Source organism: Haliaeetus leucocephalus, unplaced genomic scaffold, assembly GCF_000737465.1.
Source record: "Haliaeetus leucocephalus isolate CR32 unplaced genomic scaffold, Haliaeetus_leucocephalus-4.0 Scaffold687, whole genome shotgun sequence".
Lineage (NCBI taxonomy): Eukaryota > Metazoa > Chordata > Aves > Accipitriformes > Accipitridae > Haliaeetus > Haliaeetus leucocephalus.
In genome coordinates, this window is record NW_010973123.1 from 1,875,525 (window position 1) to 1,888,393 (window position 12,869).

A 12,869-nucleotide genomic window follows, 5' to 3' on the forward strand; every position below is an offset into this window, starting at 1 on the left:
GGGGGTGCGAGTGGGGGGGGGGGGGGGGTGTCACATCACAAAGGGACTGACAACAAACCATTATTCTCTTGCACGTATTTATGGGATAGTGTAAGGGAACCTAAGGCAGCACCTATGACTACTTCTTGACATCAGAATAAGGCAAACTTCAGAGAGGTCTCCAGTTTTCCCATTTTCTGCTGTTCGTCTCGCTTGGTAGTTTTGCTGCTTTTCCGCACTTGCTTGCCCTCGTACTAGTAACAAAGCAGGGCAGCTCTGAATTTCAGCTTTTATCTCAGATAATTGTGTTGTCTTAGATTCAAAAACAGAGATGCAGTGATCAAAAAAACTTCCATTTTTATCACTTCCTCTCTGATCTTTTTCCTCACATCTATTCAGACAGGATTTGTTGTATGTCTGAGTGTCATAGACTGTTCTGTGCAGAATAAATAAAACCCCTGAACTCTGCCCTTCAGCTGATACTTATATCCCATACAAAGGCATCATCTAACCTCGTATTTCAGTCACCTGTGGCCTTCTGTGTGGTATCTTGGAAACACAGGAAAATTTACTTTCCTCACAGCTTTTCTGGAATTGTATTTTCCCATCACTTCAAAACTAGAAAAGTTTTTTGGACAGAAAGATCTTTTTTAATTACCAAATTCTTTTATGCTGGAAAGAATCCTACAAAACTTCAAAACCAAATCAGACACCGCTCAAAGCTGAGTATTTTTTAAGCTCCACATTAATTTTCCTCATTTGTTAGGAGCTCTTCTGCCTTATCTTTTGGTACCCCACATCACACAAAGTATAGGAATAGGATCAACTGAGGTAACATCTAGTGAAGACAAAGGATGGAAACTTGAATTACAAGAGCATTTTGCTTCCTCTCTCTGTTAAAAATCAATCTTGTTCAGCATGTACTGGTGGGCTGGTGTGACACTGAAGCAATCCTGTAACTACACAACCCCCCCCCCCATCACAGTCGCAAGTTGTTCCTGTGTTAATATATTGACATGTCACAATCAATGTTTTTCAGCATAATCTGAATCTCTTTCAGTGAATTGATAGCAGAATTTTACACCTGAAGTGCTCAGGTTTGCCGTCAAGTCTCCCCTACTTAGGCGTGCATACAAATTTAGTCTTCTCTCTCAGAGCAGAGCAAAGCAAAGAAACACCAAACCCAAGACAAACAAAATATTCTGACCCTGACTCTTCTTCACTCCCTTTAGCAACTCATATCACAAAACCTTCTCCCGAGCACATCGCAGGGACTTGCCCTGTCTAGCAAAACCGCACCTCACCGTTTAGAGTTGTTTTTATCCATTAGGGAGCGCAGGTAATCCCTGCACACAGACACAGCTCCAGGACTGGACTCCCCTCTGAATACTAACAGCAAAATATTAAGCCAATCCATACAGTTCAAAACTTCTCTGAGAATGGCTGTCATTTCACCTCATGGACTCATGCTCTGAGTCAGGCAAGGATACTGCCCAGCATCTTACAGTGGAGAACTTTGGAAAAAACTGTACATAGTGCACCTGATATTCAGTGATAATGAGCAAACCCCAATTCTAGTCTTAATTCACAGTTTCATTCAAATGTTTATTTAATGTAATCTATCATCAGGATTAATGTAATCACCTATTCAGGACTTAATTAAGGTATTCTGGTGTATAAAAATAGTAAGAGAGACCAAGTAAACCAAACTATACTGTGTTCTGCAAGAAAGCGAGGCACTGTTTTATAATTGTGGAGAGCTGTATCAAACCCTAATGGCCTATTCTGCCATATTTCTTAAGAAGTATATAAAATTTTTTATATATAAACTAAATACTTAAAAATTTATGGCACCTTTTGACCAACAGACATTTCTTTGTTGTTAAATGTCTTCCCATTACAAGTTGTATCTGTATTAACCAATACAGGAATAAAAGCCCTAAAATACCATCAACTTTCCAATTATTAAATGAAGCCCACAAAACAACCCAGGAAGATGCATATGATTTTAATTATATAATACATGTATATATCCTAAATATAGACAGATAATCTATTTTTATGCATCATTCTAAACCTATTATAATAACTGCACTCTAGCTCAGGTAATTCAGTTTCATACTCTGTCAAGAACACACCATTGCAGTTTTATTTCAAAGATAATTATTCTTTTGAAGAACTTGTAAGAGAGGATGATAGAGTTCAGAGAAATTCTTTGCCCAAGTGGGATTTCTTAGGAAGTTTTTAGAAAGCAAATCAATAAGTGTTTGCAGATTGAAAATCTGATCACACTCATGACTGTCCCAAGAGGGAGCTGTGAATTGTCATTTCAGTGAAAGGATCTCAGCAGAATTAGTCATCTGTCCCTGAAAATTGCTAAAGGATAGGGGACAGCAGTGGGTGTAGCAAAGGCAGTCAGAATCAATATAGCAATACTGTGTGTTATTTATACTAGCAGGCCTTTAGCTTTTTTGTGATCTCTATTATAAGAAAGGTTAAAATTTCCTTTATGCTGCAATAAAATATTTGAACAAGACCAGATGATTATTTGAGGAGGGTCTGAGGAGGAACTATTGATAGGTATGATATTGCGATATGATGAGTTTTATTTCTAGTTAATTAAATCAAATCTGACTTCAGAGAACTAATACTCTCTGAAAGCTCTTGGATTTACTTTTTCCCCCCCCCCCCCTCCCTGCCTGCCTTCTAAAACACTTGCTGGTATCAAAGTAATTGCTCATTAAGACTGCTATACTTACTATTTCTACATGTAAACGATGTATAGGGATAAAGCTGACCTTATCTAGAAACAAAGACGATGACCATCTCCATGAAAGTCCTCTTCCAGAAAGTTTTAGACACGCCAGTAGAGAAATTATGATTACTATCCTACATCATCTCCGTGGGCACAGGAATATCCAGATGTCATAATTTGAGAGATTTCACCCGTGACACCATGCTCAGCTCACTGAGGACTCAAAGCTTCATTTTAAAGGACACCAGTGTTAAAGAAAGCCATACAAACAGCCGCTCTTCCAGCAGATTCACCTTGGAATAATGACAGGCAGGAATAGTCATGAACACAGAAATCTAGAGTTTACACCCGTGACCTAGCATTAGCCAGGCTCGAGGCATCCCGTTGTTCGCAGCCACCTTTGGCATCTGGCTCTGGCGGTCTCTGTCAATACCAAGTATTTTAATCACTACTGTATGACTTCCATTTTTTTTTTTTTCCTTCTCTCAAGTACATATGGGTTCATGCTGCAATCACTGTTCATTCCCAATCAATTCAGCTCGGATACCAGTAGCTATCTACATCTATCCCTTAGTTGTTCTTACAAACTACATTTTTATGCATACCTGGTCTGCCAACATCTTATAACTTCTTTAATTTTTCATCAAGAAAATGACAGTATCTGAGAACATGCTACAATGGAGCCATATGCCATGCATGCAAGGAAATCAAGAACAGAAAAAAAAAGATTTGGTTGTGCTATATTTACCAAAGTAAATGCATACATCTTTCTGTGTGCCTTCCTCACTGCAATGGAGGAAACAGGAACTGATGTTCTCCAGTGCCATTTCTGTATGACTACATGGAATATTGCACAGAATTTTGCATTTTATTACCCACAGAGAAGCTGATAGACATTTTGACTTTACACCAACCTGTTACAAAATCAGAACAGAATCAATTCAAACAATTTAAAAAAAGGAATTTCTGTATCTGGCTTCAGTAGGTGGAAATGCTCTCAATGAGGGGGTGGGAGCTTTTTAAAAATCTTTTTTCTCCTTTCTTTCATTATCTCTCTTGAACATTTCCTCATCTCTCCTCCTTTTACTCCTACTATGTGAGCACGTTTCATGTATAGTATGAGCAAAAGATTAGCTGAAACTGAAGACATAATTCAAGGACTTACCTCCTTCAAGCCAAGTCTCTCCAGCAGGTCCAGAAGACAGCACAAATTACTCATTAGAACCGGACAGATGACTAACATGATTGTCATGAGGACCAACGGTACAAGACATAGAGGTTTTGTAGTTGATGGGCATTTTATTCTGTTATCCATGTTGGGTTTTCTCATTGCAGTGGTAATTTATCCCTTCTTGTGGCATCAATACTGGATCTTCACCAAGTGAGAGTAGATGCCAGAGTTACACAGGTCAGATTAACAGTGAATGTAGAAGGCAGTAACATGTATATCGTATGGGGTTGCCAAGAGGGGAATAAAACTGTACAAGCTCTCCATTCATGAATCTCTGATGAATTCTTCAAGAGCAATCCCACCTCCTACTTCCTTAATGTGTATAACTCCCTTCCACACACATTGATTTGTGCAATCAAAAATCTCTCACAAGAATGTCCTCGAAGACTAAAACCTTGCTCACTCTTGAAGGAAAAGCTCTCAGGGGAACAGAAGAGACAAATACTAATTAGTAACAACTTCATGACAAGTGGAAGGACAATTTTGTGATAATAATTAAAATAAAAATGAAGATATTTTCTTTTCAGTTCAATCTTGTACCGAGAGGAATGAAAAATACTTTTCGTGGTCTCAGAAACAGGTCATCATTTTGTTTCACACAAACAGTTGCTATACTGAATGGCACCCTATGGGTGGCCTGGCCTGAGAAGAACAAGTGAAGAGGTAAAAGCACAGGGAGAGGAAGGAGCTGTAAGTAGACATTAACAACAAAAGCTGCTTCTCAAAATAAAATATACCACCTAGTTAACCAACATGGACATACAGTCCCTTCCTGCATCCAGGACTGGTAGAGCAGCTGCAAAATACGTGTGCTTCAAATACCACGTGGAAAGGCAGCTTCCCTAGCTGGGATCCTTCCCTTGTGTTGCCTGGCCCATACTGCACCATACCCCAAGGGAAAAGGCACCCTGTCTCAGCTAGATGCTAAGCTGCTTGTTCCATAATGCAGCTCACAAATAGCTTAAAAACCAAACCCACCACATACACAAATCCTCAAAAGCCTTTCCAGACCCCTTCATTCCAATTGATGCCATTAAGGTGATCTCAGATCCTACAGAGTCCTGTTGGGTTTCAGGTCTACCATGATTATGATACTCCCAGAAACCAATCTATGATTCTGTATACTGTTGGAGAAACCTCTAACATTTAATCAGAATTTCCTTCATAGTCCTTTATATCTTACTGTGAAAAATAATAACAGAAATAAGGTAATTATATAAGTAGCTGCTTGGCCAAACTTCGGTGAAAACTGTAGTCAAGCTCTAATCAAGCTAATAGGAAGCAGAATGACTGGAAGAACATTAGGGATGAGGAGAAATAAGTGAAACCTGGCTTTTACTTGCAGAAATCAGTAAGCCAATACAATTGCAGACAGATGTATCTGTTACCTCATGTAGAATAAATTTGTCTTATCGGATACACATTTTACCTTTCACAGATACACAAATTAAGATGGCTTTGTTCTAGTGATTATAAGAGCTCTGCTATAAGGCAGTGTTCCTCTAGCACTGAACCAGACTTTGTGATGAAGTGCCAATTTACAAATGCTTTTAATCTTCTCTAAAATTTATTCTCTGAACTTAGATGAGTTAGGCAACAATTGCCTGATATATTTGTAGCCTGTCAGTGTTCTCTGAAGAGAACAGCCCTAGAAATCAAATAATTTAACTAGCACAAAACTTGGCTTATCCCAGTTTACCTGCTTATTTACTTATCGAGAACTAACTCAGGTATCAGTCAAGGACAGCCCCTATAGACATCAAACTGAAGAAGGTGAAGTCATTGAGCATCACCCTTCTTCACCAGAACTATTTGCTTGTGTCCATACAGGGGAAAAAGGGAGTGCTGCCAGCATCCAGGGACGCTGGTCCCTTGGAGTTAGAGCTGCTCACAAATAGCTGAATCTGTGAAATACTGTGACAATATGGCTACTGTGAAATACAGTTCACCACACAGCTTCAAGCTAGCACCTGAACTAGTAGTAAAATAAACGCTCACTGAGATAACATCCCTTGTGCAATGCCTGTTAGGGAAACAGACCATTCTCCATACTACAAAGAGGCCCCTCTTTTCTCACCAAATCACCACAAAGATTTTACCGCAAGACTGAGGAACAGACTTTTTTTTTTCCTCTAGAACTTATGAAAATTTGTCATATGCTCATAAGAAGTTAACTACTAAAAAAAAAATCTGTTAAGTTTGGAGGTAAAAGAGTGATAAGAAGGCCCAGAGGATGACTTTTAAAGATATTTTCCTGAGGAGAATACGGAAATCCCCCTCATCTGAGGAGAAGTATGGAAATTATCAAAACTCCTCTTCATATTTCCAAAAGCCCCAAAATCTCTTACTGCCTTATAAAACCTGCTAAAAACCCATCTCAATCCTGCTCAGTTACACCTTATTTAAATCTATCAGACCACCTTCACAATTGCCTTTAAACTTTAGCACTGCAAGTCCAATTTTAGACGACAGTGAGATTTGCAGAAGTTGAATGGAAGACACATGCCTCCAATCTGGAGCTTTGTGTAACTGCATTCAGCCATAAATCCTTCTGAAGTCACAGAGCCTGACCAATAAAAATTAAGTTAATTATAGCGCTGTTTTAACACAAGTATGTAGGTTATGCAACTCAGAAGAACAACTCAGTAACTATTTTAACAGGGGTCATCATTATTCAGAGAGACTTTTGAGAGAATGCTCTATGTGGTTTAATAATTTAAAAAGAAAAGGTTTCAGCAATTGCAAAAGTGATTTTTTATGTTTTCTATAGAACAACGTGTCTTTGCTACCATGAAATAGAGAAGACAACAAAAAAAAAACCATCAGAAAGAAAAAAGGAAAGCTCTTCTCATCACCTTTAAGTTCCTGCTGTGCATTGGGAATTTAAGCCGAAACGGCCTCTTTTCCCAAAGAGAATTTTAAATGCTTTTCTTAACTGAGCATGTATTAGACTTAATCAATAGGCAGCTAGGGATCAAATCTTCAAAACCAGGCAGCACCCAGCAGCTCTCATTATGACCTGAACATCCAGTTCAGCAGATGTTCAAGCAACTAGAACAATTTGGGGACTTGAGATTGACCCCTTTCATAGATGAAAGAAAAAATGTTTTGTATAAGCATAATTTTTGTGTGTCGTTCCCCCCCCCCTTCTACTCTGGAGAAAAAACACTCTTGGTTCCTGGACAATAAAAAGAGGTTCATAAATCTTCAAATAGATCAAATTCCTTTTGTGGTGTTGTTTCAAATCCCCAGCAGCTGTAAGGTTTCATATTTTACATTCAGAATTACAAGAAACAATGTTTCATTGAGAGGTTCTTCTATTCCCACTCTCAAAGCACAGGCTTTGAACAAAAATGCATTTTATATTGAGAAAATGTTTCCCACATCATGAAAACCTGATTGTGACAAGTCACACATCTCCATAAAAAAAACCCAGCAGCCCTGAAGTGTAGAGGTGCTAAGAAAAGTTACCAGAAAAGTTAGTTAAAATCTCCAAAGATTGGGACCATGCTGGTACACTGATACATTTTCATAGATGTTTTGCCAGGAGTTCCCCTGATGGTGCACAGCAGACCACAACTAGAAATGAAAATAAAGACATCATCTGTCTCTTGTCCTCAGTGAAAACTCCTTCACTAGCAGCCACGCAGGATAGGAAAAGAAAGTGTATGAAATGAATGCAGCAGACAAAAAGCTGTATGTTAGAAGGAAAGAGTTTGAAACAAACTGAGGCATTACGTTTGGTACTGGATGAGAAGGGAAGGAGGGTTACAGCCAGCTGAGACAGAAGACACGTGCGTGGCATTAGAGCAGCAGGCTGATAGAATGAGGAGAAAAAGGCAAAAAGGGCCTGAGACAAGAGATGGCACAGAGTACTCTTAACTATCAAATCTTAAGAGCCTCAGATTGGACTATCAACTGAGAATATTGTTTTCTTTATTAACAACAAAACCAAAAATCAGTCATCCTCTGTGAGCATAAGCTAACACAGAAATAATCAATATAGAAAAGTCCATAAGTAAATAATTTAACCTCACAAGTAGTATTTTAGTAGCATACAATAAACAAGGCACAATCCACAACCTGATCAAAATGGGCCATGCAATAGTGAGATAAAACCTATCCACTCTGTACTAGGACAGGTGCTCCATGAAGGGAAAACAAGGACTGTGTGACTGATCATGGAAGACTAACACACATGCAAGAAAAGCAAAGCCATACTTTTTTTATCTTCTAACTTGAAACAAACCTTTTTTCATTCCTCTGCATATAAGTATGCACTCCTTTTGCTCATATACTGAAGCCAGATTGGAGTGTGCTAAGTCATTAAAAGAAATACTGAAACTTGCCTCCTCAAACCACTGTCTCAATGCACTTTCAAAATTTATTGATGTTGTTTGTGGGTCATTCCAAAGCAGCAGCAGACAGGAATATTCTCCTTTAATAGCATTAGTCAAAGATAAAAGTACCTTGCTAGCTCTTGGGCCCTTCTGGAGCTCCAAGATCAACCATTTCAAACTTCTGAAATTAAATGCACACAGCGCACACCAACTCATAGCTCTGCTCTCTTATCCAGCTCGGACTTCGCACGTAACATTCATACTTGGTACTTGCAGAAAGGACAGCTCAGTCCTGGAGTCAAACAAAACACAACGTATTTTTCTTGCAGAGACCAGCCCTCATTTGTACTGATCTACTTCTGCTTACCCTGCTACACCTCCTGCTACAAAGAAACAACTTGGTTTCCTAGCCCTCTCTCCTATCTTTATATTACTTTCAACTATCAATCAGTTCAAACAAATCCCACTTACCTCCCCCACTGTTGGAACCATCTGCAGGAATACCTCCTCTCCAATAGCATCTACAGTTTTTGAGAAAGACAAGGTCAAGGTGGGACGGGATCAAAAGAAGGGGTCTGATTCTAGTCCAGAAAACCCTTTCATGAGAAAATGAAACAAATGAAATAAAACGAAAAGTATGCTACTTTCTTCTTCTAAAATGAAGGCTTGCCTCTACGACAAGCAGATCAGTCCATTTGCTTTTTAATAGGAATTAAATCAATTAACAAATTGGATTTTATGGTAGTTTATGGAGACCACCAGAATCAGTGGTCCTCTACATAAGTTTTAAACTGACTTACCTGCTGAGAAAACACTAGCTACTGCTTTTTCCGAACCAGTCATGTATGTAAATACATACTGATAATGCAATGGAGTAGTCATGTTCTTGTCATGTGTTTAAGAACACTAGCAAAATCTATCATTCTGGAAGTATTAAAGAAGGGAGAAGAATTCTGTAGAAATGTCTTTCATGTTACGGGAAACAAAACGGGTTTTTTTTTTCCAGTATGTTTGGCACAAAAATCTCTAAGAAAGTTTGAGAAAACCTGTTCCTAAGTTTGAGGTCTAAGCTTCTAAAAATGTATCTGAACCCAGCTAGATTCTAACAGTGTTTGACATCAAATCCATTTTCTTTCTATAGCGCACTTCTTCACTGAAAACTTAGTTATGAAAAATGTCACTGGGGAGGTTTGAACTTGGGGTATTCAGTAGTTACCAGGTTAAAAGTGCTCAGCCTGTATGTTAAAACAAAACTACCACTTAATATTAATTAAAAAAATCCCTGAGGTGTAAAACCTGACACACTTAGGGGAAGGCAGAAAAGTCCTACTGGATTTTTAATTATCATACATTACTGTAATTGGTTCATCCAACCGAATTACGGCCTTGGTGGGACACAGTGGCAGCTCCACTGACCAAGGAACACTGTCTGGAATTCGGTAAGCAAATGAGGGAAGGAAGGGGGTTAGAAAGCAGGTTACAGAGCAGGGAGCTAGAACTGAGATTTTGACAGGAAAAATTATCCTGACTTCCTCACAGACGCACCTCCATATCAAACTGACGTTAGACACTTCTTCGATGGTTCACTAAAGATTTATGCTTAGAAAGGAGGAAAAATGTAACAGCTTTATGAATGCTCTGCAAGGTTTTCAGCTTCATCTGTTTCAGACAAAGAAGTATGTGGTACTAATGTTCTTTTGACTAATAATTCTCTCTGATACACTACTTCACTTATTTAATGACTATTTTGATTCAAGCACTAAAAGCTATGTAAAGTTGAAAAAAAAAAATTAAACCCTGTGAAAGTACTTTTGCAGCTTTAGTCTTGAGGGAAGAACAGAAACTTTGTGCATTAAATAGTTTCAGCTCTATAAGCAGTAGCATCTTACACACACAGCAGAGCTCTTGAAAGGCATTTCCTGTAATTGCAAATGCTTCAATAAGCACAACTAGGACTGTTTAAGTTACCAATGCATTTTCAGAAGAGGGAATTAGAGCTATCCATTCCAGGTCATTAGTCGTGGAAGCCAAGGAGATTTCCAACTGCTACAATAGCTGGTTACTAAAGAACTATCCATCCTTTCACCTTGGAAGGCGTACACACTCCCTCTACTATTGCCTCTGCGTTATCAAATAAAGTTCTTAATAACTGAAAAATAAACCTGATTATTAATATATCTTTCTGGACTGCACAATGCATATTTGTAATATTACTTTATCTCATTTGAAGGTTCAGGAAATCCAATTTCCATGGGCTCGAAGTCTGTTCCCCTTTAATTCTGCCTAACAGAAGCACAGAACTGTTTGTTCATTGGGGTGTTTATTATTAGAATGTCTAGCACAAAAATGGGAAAAACATCCAAAAAAGCACCCAGCTACAATTTTACTCTGAAGTCACATTGATAGCAGGCAGTATTTAACACATTTGAATGTCATCAAGCTACTTTGCCATAGAATATAGAAGAGGAATGAGTAGGAGTGATGTATTCGAGACATTCACCCCTGCCTAAAGGATGTTTTTATACCAACGCGAATCCTGTACTGTACCCAAAAATATTTCATGTTTCTTCTGTGCACTCATAGATGTTAAAATAACAAATGGAATGAGATCTTTATCTAGAGGAAAAAGGAATTATATTTTAATGACCGTATATGAAGCACTGATGTATCTGAATCCTGTCACTCCTACTCAGTAAGCTCATTTTTATTACTCACAGCACACCTTTGACCTCAGGACCGGCTGCGTTATTTTTTCAAAATTTTGTCAGAATCTTTTTTCTTTTTTTTTTTTTTCCTTTTTCTAAAGCCCTGAAAAGGAACCGTTCTCCAGAAAGGAAGTTTGTATGCCATTTTCTGGCTTCCCTCTTCCATGCAGTCTAACCTATGCTGCAGAGCCATTGAAGGCCTACATAAAAGATAAGCTTTGACTGTCAGTTCCCTATAAAGGAATAGGCTGGATGACCTCAAAAAACTGCAGGTTTTCTTCTTCCTGTCCAAAAGAGGAATCATAAATTATTTTCTGTATCTTCCTTCAATTAAAAAGAAACAAAAACATTATGAACTGAAACATCAGAAATTTATAAGAGAAATATCATCATTTGCCCTGTACACCCAGTAACAATAGCCTCTTTCACCAGATTACAACACTCCATCAGTCATTTGAGTAAATAATAAATACTTCTTGGAGGCAGGATGGTGACTAACAAAGTGAGAGCAATGAGCAAACTACATGAAAGCAATTATATACCAAAAATCACCAGCTTAAAGGAACAATCATCAACAACTGCAAGCGAAATTGATGGGAACACAAGTGCTGGGCAGTCAACACAACTTACAAAGATCAAGCGTTACTTCCCACGTTGGTGGAAATCAAGAATTGCACAGCATAGCTAGCTGGTTGAGGGAGGGGATCACCCCACTCTGCTCTGCACTGGTGCAGCCCCACCTCAAGTTCTGTGTGCAGTTTTGGGTGCCTCAGTAAGAAGGAGATCAAACTATTAGAGTGTGTCCAGAGGAGGGCAACCAAGACAGTGAAAGGTCTTGAGGGCAAGACTTACCAGGAGCAGCTGAAGTCACTTGGTTTGTTCAGCTCAGAGAAGAGAAGGCTGAGGGGAGACCTCACTGCAGTCTACAACTTCCTCAAGGGGGGCAGCAGAGAGGGAGGTGCTGATCTCCTCCTTCTGGTGACCAGTATTAGGACACAAGGAAATGGAATGAAGCTGCGTCAGGGCTAGCTCAGACTGGACATTAGGAAAAGGTTCTTCACCGAGAGGGTGGTCAGTCACTGAAACAGGCTCCCCAGGGAGGTGGGCATGGCACCAAGCCTGTTAGAGTTCAAGGAGCATCTGGATGACGCTCTCAGTCATATGATTTATTTTTAGGAATTGGACTCTATGGTCCTCACATATCCCTTACAACATGCGATACTGTATGATTCCAAGAATCTCAGCAGGAAAACAGTGTAGGTGGCTCAGAGAAGAGTCATGAACACCACAATTAAGGTACCAAGGTGCTCCACCTACCGTGGAAGAGGTCACAGTTTGGAGAAAACAAAAAACCCAGCATGACATCAGATAGTATACAGCTGCTCAATTAATGCTTTGTTCTTAAAATAATAGCTACGTTACAGAAGACAAGCTATTAGGAATAAATAATAGCAGGCATATCCCTTGAGAGATAGCCTGCCAAAAAATGAATTGAATATTATAAAGTATTATTTAAGAAAAAACACATATGTATGATCTTAACTGTGTACCTTACAACATAATATAATCCTTAAAGTATGATAACCTATCATGTTTCCAATAGATTATAATGCCCTGCTGTTTGTGCTACATCTGTTGTTCAGAGAATCCATGGTTTCCTTCCCTACTTGGAAATCCGTGCCTGCTCCTTACTTTTTCTTAGTCACACCACTTTACTACCCAGAGCAATGCACCCAACTAAAGTATCTGAAAATGCATACATGTACAACACTTTTTTTTTTTAAGTGTAGTGTTGTGAAGTTTGTGTCTGTTTAAATTAGTTATGACTCACTTAAATCAAAACTGTCTAAATACATATG